Genomic DNA, 17,731 nt, shown 5'->3' with positions numbered 1-17,731 from the left:
AAAACAAACCCATGCTTACCAAAGGGGAAGAGAGTAGGGTGGGAATAAACTAGAACTTTGGGATTAGAAGGCAAAACCTACTATATATAAAACAGATAAGTAGCAAGAACCTACTACTGTATGGCATGAGGCTTCCTGGTGGCTCATTGATAACAAATCTGCCTGCCAATGCAGGAGATGTGGGTTTGATCCCTGAGCAGGGAAGATTTCATGGAGAAGGAAGTGGCAACCCATTCCAGTATTCTTGCCTAGGAAATTCCATTGACAGAGGAGTCTGATGGATTACAGTCCATGGGGTCACAAAGAGTCAGCAGTGACTGAGCATGCACACACATTAACTGAATCACTTTCCTATATACCAAAACAAACATAACATTGTCAATCAACTATACTCCAATTTAAAAACAAATAAAAAATAAAGAATGCTTGCTTCATGTTAGGAATGCATGGGAACTAAATCATCTTGGCTTGAAAGACTATTTAAAAGGTGGAGAAACACTGGCCAGCTGTTCTTTACCGCTCTAAAATACTATAATAAGTTATTTCCCTTTACAGGAATTCAACGATGCCCGTACCTTACCTTTCTCAATATAATTCTTGGGCACCCAAGCAGGATCCCCAACTGCATATGGGTCATTATATGAACTACAGCAGCCTTCTCAACTTCATAATTCAGTGGTGGCGGAGTCATCAAACATGGGAATGTCATCCACTGGAGGTTATCATTGGTGGAGTTGTACTATCAGTAACTGGTCCAATAGTGGGTGGTGAGGGTGTGGGCATGGCGATGGGAATGCCAATACTGTTGCTGCCACTGTGTGTCCCTAGCCTCTGACTTATAATAAAACTCTCCTGCCGGATTATGTTCACTTCCAAGGCTAGCAGGACTTGTCATGCATTCATTAGGAACTGTTGGAGACTGAATAGGTTCCAGGGTTTTGTAAGGAATATTTCATCCCAACGTTCCCCAGCCTGACACGGGAGGGTGCAGTGGTTTCTGAGTAGTAGGATTTGTTCTTGACAGTGTGCCAGTTCTTGCAAGCTGGTTATTTCCATGCTCGACACCATGGCCCAAGTTATCAGAACTCTATGGTCAGTAGGTTTCCGAACATAACTTACAGGATGCTCCATATTTGCATGAGCTATTGTTTTGTAAGTTTTTGATGTATTCTTATTTGTGGTCAAAATACCAATCTCTCTTTGAGCCACTTTCTCTTTACGAATGTCCAGTCTTGTGGAAAACTCCATTATCTAGAGCTGAGAGCCTTGGATTGGAGCATTGTTAACTAGCAATTGGGGCATTGTTAACTAATGCATTTATCTGATAAGCAAGACTAGCTAGGGATAGGATTGTGTAGGCTTTGGTCTCTTCTAAAGCTTTTCTCTTGTCTAGTAGCTGTATGCAATTGTTTTCACAGTAGTCTGCCACCCAGGTCGGGTTCTGGTAACCTTCTCTCAGGGCCCTCTAGCCAAAGGGCAGTTCCTCCTCTAGCAACATCTGCAGCTCTGCCATTTTCCACCCCTCTGCAATGCTTCCTCTCCTGTTAAACGGAGACAGAGGCAGCAGCAAGGCCCATGGAGGCTACCATCTAGTCACAAACTGGATACAAACTGCCTGCCCACCCTCCGACTGCATACTGTGGGATCTCACCTTCTCCTCTTCCTCCTCACTCTCTCTTCCTTCCTCCATCCACTTTGTGCAGGCATCTCCAGGATAGATCAACTTTTTAAAGAAATACTGTTGGTCTCAACTTTTAATAGCTGTTGTTGCTGTTGTTTAGTCTTTAAGTCCTGTCCAACTGTCTGTGACCCCATTGACTGTAGCCTGCCAGGCTCCTCTGTCCATGGCATTCTCCAGGCAAGAGTGGGTTGCCATTTCCTACTCTAGGAGATCTTCCTGACCCAGGGATCAGCTGGAGTCTCTTGCATTGGCAGGTGGATTCTTTACCACTAGTCACCAGGGAAGCCCTTTAATACATAAAATACCTCAGGTGCTGCAGAACTTTTTCATGAGAGTGTAACACAGTTTGTAACAAAGTAACAAAATCATTAGAATGTATATTTGTCCCAATTCAAAATAGTATCTTGAGACATAATCATCCTTCCTACCAATTACTATTTTGAATTGGGGCAAATATACATTCTTGCCAATCAAAAAAAAGAAAACTAAAAACTATCACTAGTGGAAAAGATATTTATGAAGTCAAGTTCTCCTGAATTACTACTTTTGTTTCATGATTTGAAGGAAAGAAGAGAAACTTTAAAAAGTGCCTTTGCAAAGTAATGTTTTAAATATGTTATATCTGATAGGAAAAATGATGCCCTTTCTCTTCAGCATACAATTGGAAAAACACCTGTCATCTCAATGCAACCAGCTTGTGTTCTTTTTTTATACCTTATGTTTGCTGATGTCATTAAAAAAGGAGCTTTTACATAAACCTCTTTGGGACACCATGTAAGGTCTGACTAGAGTCACCAGCTAAATATTACTTTATGGAGTCATCTAACACACAATTATGTTTGACAACCTCAGAATAGGAAATGCTTCCTTAATTATCAAAACTTTAATTAGTTGAATAACCCAGGAGACGTGTAGAATTATTGAGTGTCTGTAATACATGGCAGGCAACACATTACAAATTCGATGTAACTTAAGATATAACTCGTTGTTTCCAAATTTGCATGAATGTGACAAAGACTTTGCCTCCTATCCTGGAATACTATACTCCATTGAGTGAACCATGGATTTTCATATACTGAATAAGGAAGTAAAATGACTACATGAAAGCTCTTCTCTGTAATAGTCAAATGAGTTTAAAATTGTAAACTTTGACAGGGTTAATTTGTAGTTTGAGAATAAGTTTAAAAACTTTTAGTAAAAATTGAAGACCAGAAACTAAAAAAAAAAAATTACAAGAAAGAAATTCAGTTGTGATTTGCTTAATTCAGCAAGAAAGTTTCAGGCATTTTTAAGAGGGCAGAGGGCAGATCTTTCAATTCTAGGCCCTGCAATCACCCTTCCAGACACTCCTGAATTCTTTATTCAAGTAAAAAGTGTGGAAGGAGAGGATGAAAGAAAACCACTATATGATATTTTCATTGAAAGAGGAAATAGTTTATAATCTTGTATCAAAAGTGCAAACATTTATAGCTAACTTGATCCAATTGACATCTATGGAATACACAATCAAATAAAAGCAAAATAAACATTTTTAAGCTTGAATAGAATATTACCCCAAATAGACAACATCCTCAGTCAAAAAACATATATTAATACATTTAAAGCTGGTTTTAGAAAAGGCAGAGGAACCAGAGATCAAATGGCAACATCCGCTGGATCATGGAAAAAGCAAGAGAGTTCCAGAAAAACATCTATTTCTGCTTTATTGACTATGCCAAAGCCTTTGACTGTGTGGATCACAATAAACTGTGGAAATTTCTGAAAGAGATGGGAATACCAGACCACCTAACCTGTCTCTTGAGAAACCCGTATGCAGGTCAGGAAGCAACAGTTAGAACTGGACATGGAACAACAGACTGGTTCCAAATAGGAAAAGGAGTACGTAAAGGCAGTATATCATCACCCTGCTTATTTAACTTCTATGCAGAGTACATCATGAGAAATGCTGGGCTGGAAGAAGCACAAGCTGGAATCAAGATTGCCGGGAGAAATACCAATAACCTCAGATATGCAGATGACACCACCCTTATGGCAGAAAGTGAAAAGTAACTAAAGAGCCTCTTGATGAAAGTGAAAGAGGAGAGTGAAAAGTTGGCTTAAAGCACAACATTCAGAAAATGAAGATTATGGCATCTGGTCCCATCACTACACAGGAAATAGATGGGGAAACAGTGGAAACAGTGTCAGACTTTATTCTTGGGGGCTCCAAAATGACTGCAAATGGTGACTGCAGCCATGAAATTAAAAGACACTTACTCCTTGGAAGGAAAGTTGTGACCAACTTAGATAGCATATTCAAAAGCAGAGACATTACTTTGCCGACTAAGGTCCGTCTAGTCAAGGCTATGGTTTTTCCAGTGGTCATGTATGGATGCAAGAGTTGGACAGTGAAGAAAGCTGAGCGCCAGAGCATTGATGCTTTTGAACTGTGGTGTTGGAGAAGACTCTTGAGAGTCCCTTGGACTGCGAGGAGATCCAACCAGTCCATTCTAAAGAAGATCAGCCCTGGATGTTCTTTGGAAGGAATGATGCTAAAGCTGAAACTCCAGTACTTTGGCCACCTCATGTGAAGAGTTGACACATTGGAAAAGACTCTGATGCTGAGAGGGATTGGAGGCAGGAGGAGAAGGAGACAACAGAGAATGAGATGGCTGGATGGCATCACGGACTCGATGGACGTGAGTTTGAGTGAACTCGCGAGATGGTGATGGATGGGGAGGCCTGGCATGCCGCGATTCATGGGGTCACAAAGAGCCGGACATGACTGAGTGACTGAACTGAACTGAACCAAATACATTTAAAACCAAAGAAATGATACAAATTATGATCTCAAAGTACTAATAATCAGTGTAAAGAAGTATCTGGAAGATACTTTTTTCCAAATATTTGAGATACATCAAAATATTTGAAAATTAAAAAACACACTTGTAATTAAAATGAAAATTTTTGTGTCAATTCCAATATGCAAAGAACTTAAAAATCATCACTCTCATCCTTACAAGAAGAAAAATTGAAGCATAAAGAAACTCAATGAGTTTCCTTGTACCTATCAGAAAAATCCCATGTGTAGGACAAACCACCATCCCAAAATTGAGTGAGAAAGGAGAATCCAAAGTGTCACAACTAAGCTCTTACCTGGAACAGTAACCACTAGAATGCAAACTGTAAGACCAACTTGAGAGTGAGATACTCCTGGTGACCTGCCACCAGGGATAGCTATGGGAGGGGCTAGGCACACTTATATAAGTTATATATCCAGGAAATCTACTAGGCTATCAAAGTGAAGATTGAATTAACTATCCCATGTGTTGTGGAAGAGTAAAGGGGAGAGTAAACCTTTTAAATCTCATCCAGAGCCTTCTCCTAGAGCCTTATCCTGGAGCCTGGCCAGTGCCATTGAGCCTTCCTGTCTCACCTACAGTGTGGAAATGCTACCCAAGTAAAAACATTCATGAAAGGAATATGCCAGAAATACAATCCCAATGAAATATGGAGACTTAATTGAAATATTACACAATGTGCACTCTCCCTCATATATTACCAGACAGCCAACACAGTTCTAGTATCATAAAAGTGAACTATAGGTGAAAATGGTACAAGACACAGCCTCTCTCTGAGGAAGAGTGCACAGGGAAGCCCAAAGTCAAGAGGGGGAAAAAAAAATGGGACCCTAAGAGATTTTGAGTCTCTGAAATCTACAGCTATAGGGAGTATTAAACAAAGCCAACTCCTAGCCAGAAATTGCATAAATCTTCAAATCTGAACATTACTTACCTCAATTCACAGTATGTAATATGTCTGATTTTAGACAAAAATAAATAAATAAATAAATAAGGCACACAAAAATTATAGTCACACCTTTATCAGATATTACACAAATGTTGAAATTAGAGAGAAAACTTTAAACAATTATGATTAATATGTAAAGGGGTCTAGTGGGAAAAAAAGAAAGATAACATGAAATAGATGAGAACTGTAAGGAAAGGTGGAAATTCTTAAAAAGGATAAAAGTTAACTTCTACAAATTCAAAACTCTATAAAAATAATGAAAAATGCCTTTATGTAGTTCATCAGATTCACCATGGCTAAAGAAATAATCAGTGAGTTTAAAGATTTGTTAATAAAAATATCCCAAAGTGAAATGAAAAGAGAAAAAGGATGAAAAAGATCTAAGATCCAGAAACTATAGGAAATTTTCAAAAGATACAATATTCACACACAACAATGGCAAAAAAGAAAGAAAAACAAATAGATACACACTTTATATATAGAATATTTGAATAATTATAAAAACTTTTCCAAATTTAATGACATACCAAATCCAAAACCTGCATCTAGGTATATCATAATCAACCAGCAGAAAACAAAAGACAAAGAAAATTGGTAAAGAATCTGCTTGCAATGCAGGAGATCTGGGTTTCATTCCTGGGTTGCAAAGATCCCTTGGAGAAGGAAATGGCAATCTACTCCAGTATTCTTGCCTGGAAAATCCCATGGACAGAGGAGCCTGGTGGGCTACAGTCCATGGGGGCACAAGAGTCGGACACGACTTAGCAACTAAACCACCACCCCACCAGAGAGGAATAAGAGTAAAAATTATGATGGACTTCTTATCAGAAATCATGTAACATTCTACAAAGTTCTTCAGCAATGAGATGTGGGCTGCATTCCTAATGGACACCACAGTTATGGGACAATTTAAAATGCCACAGTGTTTCTTTCTGTAAAACAGAAGTCTATTTCTTTAATAAACTTTCCTCTGGTAGTTGCAAATATCTGACTAGATTCCAGAGTTCCGTAAAAGTTGATTTTGACAATTTCCCCAGCTCATTAACAGCCCTAAAATTCCTTACTTCTCCATTTTGGTTTCATTCTTTATCTTAAAAATTGTGCCTATGCAAGAATGTCTTTTCAAAATGCATGAGTGACTTAATATTTTCTCAAGGTGCAAGTGTAAATAAACTGCCACAATTACCAAGGGTTACACAAAATGTACCAGAATAATAAAAACCTCAAAGCATGAAATTAAAAAGTCTTAGTGGCAAAGGTGGGTTTCCCTGGTGGCTTAGTGGTAAAGAATCCCCCTGCCAATGCAGGAGACTCAGGTTTGATCCCTGGATTGGGAAGAGCCCCTGGAGAAGGATATGGCAGCCCCTCCAATATCCTTGACTGGGAAATCCCATGGGCAGAGGAGCCTCGTGGGCTACAGTTCATGGTGTTACAAAGAGCAGGACATGACTGAGCACACACGCATGCTGTGTTACACAGGAAGAGACTTATGCAAAAGAGAAAAACATTTTTAAAAAAAAAAGAATTTGGCAACTCAAACTATCTAACATAAAAGATATTTCAGTTGGAAAAATATGTGACCAGAGGTTTGCAGGAACTGTACTTCCCCCTTGGAGCAATAGCTCAGTATTCAGAGTCAGTGTGCATGGTCTCTATTCTGAGTAGTGGTTAAACCTTTGCAATATTTTATGATAAGATGACCTTTGTCCTTTAATTAGAGGCCTAATGTTTTCATGATGAAATCTACTGGATTATTGTAACTGAAGCATATTTTACACCTAACTGATTTGCTGTTTTGGCTATTGGATTCCTTCTTGTCCATAGAAAGAGAGAAAAGAAGGAGAAAAATGGAGATTTCCTTGGTGGCCTCGTGGTTCAGACTCTGGGCTTTCACTGCCATAGCCCAGGTTCAGTCCTGGTGGGAACCTGAGATCTGAGATTGGAAAACTGAGACTGTGCAAGTCGACCAAAAAGAAAAGAAATGGTACATGATTTTTCAAGGCTGAACCATCTGTATTATAGAAGATATTTCCCATATGGATCTAGACCATAACTGAGGATCTGTCTGAATTTACATAGAGTATAATATCCTAGATATTTATTATTATTTAAATGTTCTCAATTAGACTGAGGTAGCCCTGTGATGAGGTCTGTCAATAAAATTTGGAACAAAGCAAAGAAGGTGCAAGCCTCTATTCTTGTGAATAGCAAAGCAAACTCTGCCATAGTTCAGCTCGCCTAAAAGCTGACACTTTGATATTTCAGAATCCTATAGAAATCATTATCCTCAATGGTGAAAAATTGAAAGAATTTCCCCTAAAGTCAGGAACAAGACAGGGTGCCCACTTTCACCATTGCTATTCAACATACTTTTGTATGGAAATACAAAAAACCTCGAATAGCCAAAGCAATCTTGAGAAAGAAGAATGGAACTAGAGGAATCAACCTGCCTGACTTCAGGCTCTACTACAAAGCCAGGGTCATCAAGACAGTATGGTACTGGCACAAAGACAGAAATATAGATCAATGGAACAAAATAGAAAGCCCAGAGATAAATCCAAACACATATGGACACCTTATCTTTGACAAAGGAGGCAAGAATATACATTGGATTAAAGACACTCTCTTTCACAAGTGGTACTGGGAAAACTGGTCAACCACTTATAAAAGAATGAAACTAGAACACTTTCTAACACCATGCACAAAAATAAACTCAAAATGGATTAAAGATCTAAATGTAAGACCAGAAACTATAAAACTTCTAGAAGAGAACATAGGCAAAACACACTCTGACATACATCACAGTAGGATCCTCTATGACCCACCTTCCAGGATACTGGAAATAAAAGCAAAAATAAACAAATGGATCTAATTAAAATTAAAGGCTTCTGCACAACAAAGGAAACTATAAGCAAGGTGAAAAGACAGCCTTCTGAATGGGAGAAAATAATAGCAAATGAAGCAACTGACAATTAATCTCAAAAATATACAAGCAACTCCTGCAGCTCAACTCAAGAAAAACAAATGACACAATCAAAAAATGGGCCAAAGAACTAAACAGACATTTCTCCAAAGAAGACATATGGATGGCTAACAAACACATGAAAAGATGCTCAACATCACTCATTATCAGAGAAATGCAAATCAAAACCACAATGAGGTACCATTTCACGCCAGTCAGAATGGCTGCGATCCAAAAGTCTACAAGCAATAAATGCTGGAAAGGGTGTGGAGAAAAGGGAACCCTCTTACACTGTTGGTAGGAATGCAAACTAGTACAGCCACTATGGAGAACAGTGTGGAGATTCCTTAAAAAACTATAAATAGAACTGCCTTATGACCCAGCAATCCCACTGCTGGGCATACACACTGAGGAAACCAGAATTGAAAGAGACACGTGTACCTCAATGTTCATTGCAGCACTGTTTATAATAGCCAGGACATGGAAGCAACCTTGATGTCCATCAGCAGATGGATGGATAGGAAAGCTGTGGTACATATACATTATGGAGTATTACTAAGCCATTTAAAAGAATACATTTGAATCAGTTCTAATGAGGTGGATGAAACTGGAGCCGATTATACAGACTGAAGTAAGCCAGAAAGAAAAACACCAATACAGTATGTATTATAACACATATATATGGAATTTAGAAAGATGGTACTGATAACCCTGTATGTGAGACAGCAAAAGAGACACAGATGTATAGAACAGTCTTTTGGACTCTGGGAGAGGGCGAGGGTGGCATGATTTGGAAGAATGGCATTGAAACATGTATAATATCATATATGAAATGAATCACCAGGCCAGGTTCGATGCATGATACTGGATGCTTAGGGCTGGTGCACTGAAATGACCCAAAGGGATGGTATGGGGAGGGAAGAGGGAAGGGGGTTCAGGATGGGGAACACGTGTATACCTGTGGTGGATTCATGTTGATGAATGGCAAAATCAGTATAATATTGTAAAGTAATTAACCTCCAATTAAAATAAATAAATTTATATTAGAAAAAATAAAATAAAAATGGTTTTGTGTCTTCCAACGGGGGGCTCTTTTTACTGATTTCCTGATTCAGAACATTCTTTTTACATTATATCTTCAAGACCTTTCTAATCCTTACTATTTATGTCTAAACTAAAGCAATTTATCTCAAAAAATGTTGTCCTTGAGACAAGTTAATCATGTCTTCAGAAAGAAATATCATATATACAAAGATTTCCTTTTCTTCTTTCCTCACGCCTCCAGAGATACAAAGAGTTGTCCAAACTGAGAGGAGAATGAAGATAAATGTGTAGTGAGAAAAACAATTGTAAGCTACTGCCCTCCTGCAATTCAGATTTTTTCAGGAAACTCATGGACATCAAAGGAAGCACGTCTGAGAATATTTCCCTCCATGACAGCATTTGCTTGAATAAATTCCAAAGTCATAAGAGCAGACTTCCTACTCCTCTAAAAGTGATAAAATTAGAAGTTAAGATGAATATATCTAGGTCAGGCTTCAAACAGAATCAATGACTCCCAGGAATAGTTTCCCAAGCAAAGAGGGGAAAGAATAGAATTGATGTCAGAAACCACTTTTCAGCCCACTGTGGATAAGTGTTTCTAATTCTTAAAGTATGTCAGAAAAGGTAGGAAACTCTCCCCAAGAACATAGATATTTGTGGGAAGGTGACAGAAAAATCTAGTAGGAGGGAGGCAATGGTATCCTTTCACATTACTTTTCAGAAATGTGATTTTTATACTCTTTATATAATAGTGGCCTTTTTACACCAAGTCCTCCTTCACTGACAATACAATAGTGTAATTACAATTTTCTCTTGATGCTTACACCTTGGAAGAAAAGTTATGACCAACCTAGATAGCATATTCAAAAGCAGAGACATTACTTTGCCGACTAAGGTCCATCTAGTCAAGGCTATGGTTTTTCCAGTGGTCATGTATGGATGTGCGAGTTGGACTGTGAAGAAGGCTGAGCACCGAAGAATTGATGCTTTTGAACTGTGGTGTTGGAGAAGACTCTTGAGAGTCCCTTGGACGTCAAGGACATCCAACCACTCCATTCTGAAGGAGATCAGCCCTGGGATTTCTGGAAGGAATGATGCTAAAGCTGAAACTCCAGTACTTTGGCCACCTCATGCGAAGAGTTGACTCATTGGAAAAGACTCTGATGCTGGGAGAGATTAGGGGCAGGAGGAGAAGGGGACGACAGAGAATGAGATGGCTGGATGGCATCACTGACTTGATGGATATGAGTCTGAGTAAACTCTGGGAGTTGGTGATGGACAGGGAGGCCTAGGGTGCCGCAATTTGCAATTCATGGGGTCACAAAGAGTCGGACATGACTGAGCGACTGAACTGGACTGAACTGAACTGAGCATATGTACATTATGACATTAGTGAAAACTGATTAGTATATTGAAAATGATAAGTATTAACACTGACAAATGGGAAGATTAGCAGGGCTAACACATTTAACTGTACTTTTTTAGGATTCACCCAGAGATGTAGAACTACTGAGATCCAATAGATTGGAGGGTTGGATTAGACCTTTCCTGACCTGTGGGAGTTCATTTAAGCAGTTGGTGTCAATCAGTCTGCTGCATTTGAGTCTGGTACAAAACCACAGGTCAGCAGGGCTGGCAGCTGGGAAGAAGAGATGGACATGGTGTGAGACAAACAAACTAGAACCCATGAGAATAAATGACCCATGAGGATGAGTGAACCCAGGAGTATAAACTTAATACCTGAATCTGTCTTTCTCTGGAATATACACTGGTCTCTATTTGCCTCCAGATCTTCAATTCAGATAGTGCAAGTGGCCAGCAAAAAACTGGTGTGCTACATCGTGGAAACATACAGGAAACTAGCTCAGGATTTTATAAAATGGAAGGAGAGAACCTCAGGAGCTGTAGGAACAGCGGGTCCAGCTGAGGATTGTGTAACCTTACACTGACTATGTGAGAGTAAAGACTGTCCATGATTTACAAAGTGAAATTGTTGGTTGGGAAATATGCCCATGACTTACAGTGTGGAATTGATGCAGCAAATTTCCCAACCTTTTTCCAGATTTAACTTAAGGAAGGGAATTCTGGTAAATGCATTTGCAGTTAACCTAAACTGACATTTATAAAGCTACCACCACAGTTGTTTGGTGTCAAATTCTATACCAGGGTATGTTAAGCCTAATTCTCCCTTTCTTAATTCCAATATTCTCAAGAGATTTTGAGTTTTTGTATTTCTGACTCAATAAAATGTTTGCAGCTATTAATTATATAAAAAGAGGACCCTGGTTACTCTTGCTCAGCCATGTAGAAATAAATCTTTTCTAGATATAAGTTTTCATCAAATGCCACATATTTATATACATCGACAAAGTTAAAAGTATTTGAATATATAGTTTAGGGATCGTTTTGCAATATCTCCTGTTGATGAATAGTAAACAACACAAATCATACGTGGAGATTTTTGTTTTGCGTTTTTAGTTGTGTTTGAAGCAATTTATTCAGTTAATGCTGTTTTGCTACCTGAATACTATTCTGTGATTGTGGTGGAGCTATTATGTTGACATTCTGAATTATTTAAGTAAGTACAGTTTTATAGGAGAGAACACAATCTAAGAAATGTGAGGAATGAAAGACCTTAGGAATAAAAATGACTGTTTACAACAGCTAGGACATGAGAGCAACCTAGATGTCCATCAACAGATGAATGGATAAGAAAGTGTGGTACATATACACAATGGAATATTACTTAGCTATTACAAAGAATGCATTTGAATCAGTTCTAATGAGGTGGATGAACTGGAGCCTATATACAGAGTGAAGTAATTCAGAAAGAAAAACACCAATATAGTATATTAATGCATATATATGGAATTTAGAAAGATGGTAATGGCAACCCCATATGCAAGACAGCAAAAGAGACATAAAGATACAGAACAGACTTTTGGACTCTGTGGGAGAAGGTGAGGGTGGGATGATTTGAGAGACTAGCATTGAAACATGTATATTACCAAATGTGAAATAGATCACCAGTCCAAGTTTGATTCATGAAACAAGGCACTCAAAGTTGGTGCACTAAGATAACCCAGAGGGATGGGTGGGGAGGGAAATGGGCAGGGGTTTCAAGATGGGGACACATGTGCACCCATAGCTGATTCATGTCAGTGTATGGCAAAAATCAACACAACACTGTAAAGCAATTAAACTCCAATTAAAATAAATAAATGAATTTTAGAAAATGATAAAAGAGTAAGCATGAGGTCTATGGACAAGTTTCTAATACAAATTGTGTTTCTTTTTTGCTGTAGGTAATTACTTCAATTCTCTAAGCCAAAGAACATTACTTGTATGCCACCAGGGAAGCCCATTACTTGTAAAACAGGCCTAATAATTTTATCATCTAAAAAAATACTTAAATGACTTAACTCATACAAAGATTTTAAACAGAGAAAATTACAAGCAATCAATGAGCATAGTTATTATAACATCACAGTTAATTATTTCTAATATAATTGTATTTCTATAAAAGCTTGTTTAAAAAATTTAATATCATTAAACATTAGAATAAAGAGAACATGTATATGCTTTAATTATTAGTTCAGAAATGCCCTTCAAAGCATAAAATTATTAGCATTGTCATCATTAACAATATAAATTATTAACATACTGAGCATCGTATGTCAAAAAGCTTCTTAACCAAGAATGGTTACAAAATGTATCATCAGAGCAACATCTGAAATATCAATTCATAAAATAAAGGTTCATCCAACAACTTGGAGGAAAATGACTTATTTCTCTCCAAGTGCAATGTAAATACACATCATCAATTCTGGAAAGTGTACTGTTTGCCTCAAAGATCTAAAGAACTCATATTTCCTGAAAGATTTACAGTGTTATTTGCTTAAAGTATTCATTTACATTCTAGCCACTGTAGAGTCTGTGACATTTGGATGGAGAAATAAAAATAAATATTACTTTTTCTCTTCTGAAAGATTAAATATACTTTTTCATTACATTAATTCTTCCAAAATTCATGCAAATTGAAATGTGGAAAAGGTGTCAAGCTATAATATAAAAATACACAACTTGCATAACTAGGAATTATTCAACCTCCCACTTATTTTTCACCCTGCTGCCCAGTCAACCTTATTTCTACACAGTTCTAGCTTTTGCTCATCATACAAAACTTCCATTTTAATTTAATTAGGAGGCAGCTTTGCTTTAGTAGGAAAAAAAAAAATAAACAGGTAATATGAAATCATGTCGGTGTTACTTTTAATAGCACTTTTTTCTCATAAAAGTTTTGCGCACTGAGAATGTTACTCCTGGCTTGAGTTCCCTCACTAAGTTTCTCATACTCAGGTCTCAGATTGCACAAAGTAGTTACTAATGGCACTGCCTCTGGGATCAGTCTGCCTCTAAAAGCTGTGTAAATTTAGAGAGTCTCTGAGCCTCAGGGCAAAATTCTAGGAATGGAAGATAAGGATAGTCTTTATTTCCTGTGATCTTCTGTGGTTTAAATGAAATTAATTCATTTAATGCTTTTAACTGAGCCCCTGGCACCCACTGAACAAGATATAAACATTAGTTAGTATTATGGTAAGGTTTTTATACTCAATAAATGAAATTATGTGTTTTATTTCCCACTTCCTCTCATTCATCCCAGAATTTGTGGAAGAAATATTCGCATTATAGTTTCCCATGTTAACTTCATTTCATTTCAGTTTTTTCACTATTCCAGACCCCAGAATCTTGTGCTTCTCATTCAGTTTTATATACCCAACACCTGCTACAAAATATTACACACAGTAGGCACCAAACACATATTAATTGTAATAGTTTTCGCACTTTTGAGTAGCTCTGTTTACATATGGCAGCTTTTATTATTCCAGTATTTCTGTTTTTAATTTTCATGAGAGTTGGTATATATTCAAAATTTAATTCTCCATGGTCTCTAGACAACTCTACCAAAATGATGGTAAATAAATTTTGATGATTAACTGGTTAGCAAATGAATATTTATTTTTAAATAATTCTTAGGAGTGCTTTAAAAATCCTTTTTGCTTTTTAAAACATATTTTGTAATTTTATGCTTTGAATGATTAAATTTATCTCCTGGGAGCTACATTGCATCAAAACCCTGAAATAACTGTTCATCTCAAACAAAAATAGAGTTATTTATTGTGTTATCTAAAATACATGATATTTAGTAACAGAATAATTATTTAAAGAAATGAGTAAGCGTTAGACATAGGATTTAGTTTGGTGATTTGATTCAGATTTGAACTTTAACACAGTGAAAGGTAAGAAGTAGGGAATGTGCTATCCAGTAGGATGCGCTGAGGATCATTTACAGCTTTTGTTTCACATTATCCCCATGAAAGTGCTTTTTATTTTTATTCTCCCTTCTCACTCCCTTCATTTTTCTAGTTCACGATCCTTACTCATGCACACTTACTTCCTTACATCAAGTCAGATGTGCTGTGCAGAAAGGACCTCTACAGAAAGGGGATCCAAATGAAATAGCTTAATAAGTTGTCTTGAAGTCTGAATGTAAAATCTATTTATTGTCTTATGGAATGTCCTACTCCCAGGATATTTAGATTTGACCTATGTTAACTAGGGGAGGAGAAAACTAGCAGGACAATTTGTGAGCACTTTTCTTTTTTTTTTTTCATTAAAATGAGGCATTTTAGGAAATGTTTCCATGTTCTGCAGAGTTGATTAGGCTTCCTAGGATTTTGATTAAGAAATTGATTCCTATAATAATAACTTTAAGAAGTTATGTTTTCTGCAATAACTGGATAAAATAGTTATCATACCAATTATAATTTAGAAATATACTATTTGAATAATGATATACTTTCTTTAAAACGTAAATCTATTTCCTGAAAACTGATTTACCTTTTGAAGGCCTGTAGTAGGGATGCTATCCAATTTATTTTCAATTCATAACTAATTTATTTAAAACTCAACAAGTAAATTATCATTCCTATAAAAGGAATCTGGCATATGACATATACTGCTATAAAATAAAGACATATAAGAATACTCTGAGAGATAGAGAGAGCACCTGGAGACTTGCTAGGAGGGAGAAAGTCTAACCTTGGAGCTTGGAAAGAATAAAGAGAATTGGCCAGAGACCAGCTGGACCACTGTAGAATTCAGGCAAAGAGTGACCATATCTTAATATGTGTGTGCGTGTGTGTGTGTATGTGCCAAGTCTCTTAGGTCATGCCCAACTCTTTGAGACACTATGAGCAGTAGCTCACCAGTTTCCTCTGCCATAAGATTCTCCAGGCAAGAATACTGGAGTGGGTTTTGTCCTTCTCCAGGGATCTTCCTCACCCAGGGATCGAACCCATGTCTTCTGCAGCTATCTGCATTGCAGGCAGATTTTTTTTTTTTTTTTTTTAACCACTGAACCACCAGGGAAGACTGTTGTTGTTCAATTGCTAAGTCATGTCTGACTCTTTGCAGCCCCATGGACTGCAGCACACCAGGCTCCCCTGTCCTTAACAATCTCCTGGAATTTGCTCAAACTCCTGTTCATTGAGTTGGCGATGCCTTCCAACCATCTCATCCTCTGTCCCGCCTTCTTCTCCTTCCTCTTTCCCAGCATCAGGGTCTTTTCCAGTGAGCAGGCCCTTCAGGTGGCCAAAATATTGGAGCTTCAGCATCAGTTCTTCCAATGAATGTTCAGGGTTGATTTCCTTTAGGATTGACTGGTTTGACCTCCTTGCTGTCCAAGGAGAAGTTCATATCTTAATATAATTTAGTAAAAGTAGGAGGGAGATGTTGATGGTTATAAAATAGAGATGTTTAAAAATAGAGCCTGTAATATTGAGTCACTTTCTGGATCTGATTGTAGAGGAGACTCAGCTCCACTGAGTCACTCACCAAATGCATTGTGATCATGCCAGTCCAAGGCATAAACCATCATTGATATAATCTGCCCAAGATGCCACGGGAAGGTGTCAATAGGGAGCAACTAGGCAGAATTAAGATAATCACGATGCTGTGATCACTCACCTAGAGCCAGACATCCTGGAATGTAAAGTCAAGTGGGCCTTAGAAAGCATCACTACTAACAAAGCTAGTGGAGGTGATGGAATTCCAGTTGCTGCTAAGTCGTTTCAGTCATGTCCCACTCCGTGCGACCCCATAGATGGCTGCCCACCAGGCTCCCCCGTCCCTGGCATTCTCCAGGCAACAACACTGGAGTGGGTTGACATTTCCTTCTCCAATGCATCAAAGCGAAAAGTGAAAGAGAAGTCACTCAATCATGTCCGACTGTCAGCGACCCCATGGATTGCAGCCTCCCAGGCTCCTCCATCCATGGGATTTTCAAGGCAAGAGTACTGGAGTGGGTTGCCATTGCCTTCTCCAAATGGGATATGAGATCATGCCATTGTTTTAACTCACATGAAGTACAGTGACTGATCAGGGAACAGACTTGGCAATATCCAGGCAACTGATATCTGTCCATACTTCCATGTCCCATAAGAAGGGCTTCCTAGTTCCTTTTTTAGAGGACTGTAAAGAGTAAGAAGGGGTATCAAATTTCACAACATAAATTGAAAACTTCATATTTAGCTACACATGTGTGACTCAAATGTGAAATTAAAGAGAATTAGACTTCTTAATGAAATACAGTTCTCAGACCATGACCTGCAGACTTGTTCTGAACAAATGTCCTTCTCTATAGTAACAGTTGCCAAGTTGTTATAAGCAGAAAACCATTCATCAATATTCCAGTCTAGAAATGTTAGTCAGTATCTGATAATCCTGTTTCCTTATAAAAAATGTTTTCTTGACCATCTCTATATTTATATCCATACTGTTAAGATAAATTAACATTTTAGTACTTATTTTACAATAAGCAAATTCAGACTTAATAATAGCTATATCAACATCTAACAAACAGATTGTCACATGGGATTGTCAAATTCATAGCTACATCTATCTAAGTCTGTAGCTAAAGTAAATATTGAACTTTACTAAAATCATAGTCTTTTTGGTAATCTCACAACAGAGAGGAGAAGAATGTCCTAATTTTACTTGGATATTTTCTCTGTATCTTCATTAACAGCCTTCAGAGATAAAGTCTCTTTATCTCCTAAAGTAACACCATAGGTAAGTTTAATTTAATATATTATCCCATATAATAGCTATTTCTCAGGCTGTTCTTTATTCCTAGAGACACACTGTTCCCTCACATCCCAAACTGAAAATCCAAAACCTCAAAATGAACTAGG

The 17,731-nt window shown here is 37.7% G+C and overlaps 1 pseudogene; it reads right to left on the bottom strand.

Moving 5' to 3' along the window:
- Nucleotides 1–539: 539 nt before the first annotated feature.
- LOC138081267 (abl interactor 1 pseudogene) lies at nt 540–1,513 on the bottom strand (annotated as a pseudogene).
- Nucleotides 1,514–17,731: the final 16,218 nt, after the last annotated feature.

Source organism: Capricornis sumatraensis, chromosome 6 (genome assembly GCF_032405125.1).
Source record: "Capricornis sumatraensis isolate serow.1 chromosome 6, serow.2, whole genome shotgun sequence".
In the NCBI taxonomy this organism is placed as follows: Eukaryota; Metazoa; Chordata; class Mammalia; order Artiodactyla; family Bovidae; genus Capricornis; species Capricornis sumatraensis.
The sequence above is the reverse complement of the archived record's forward strand: the minus strand, read 5'-3'. Positions and strand labels throughout refer to the sequence as shown.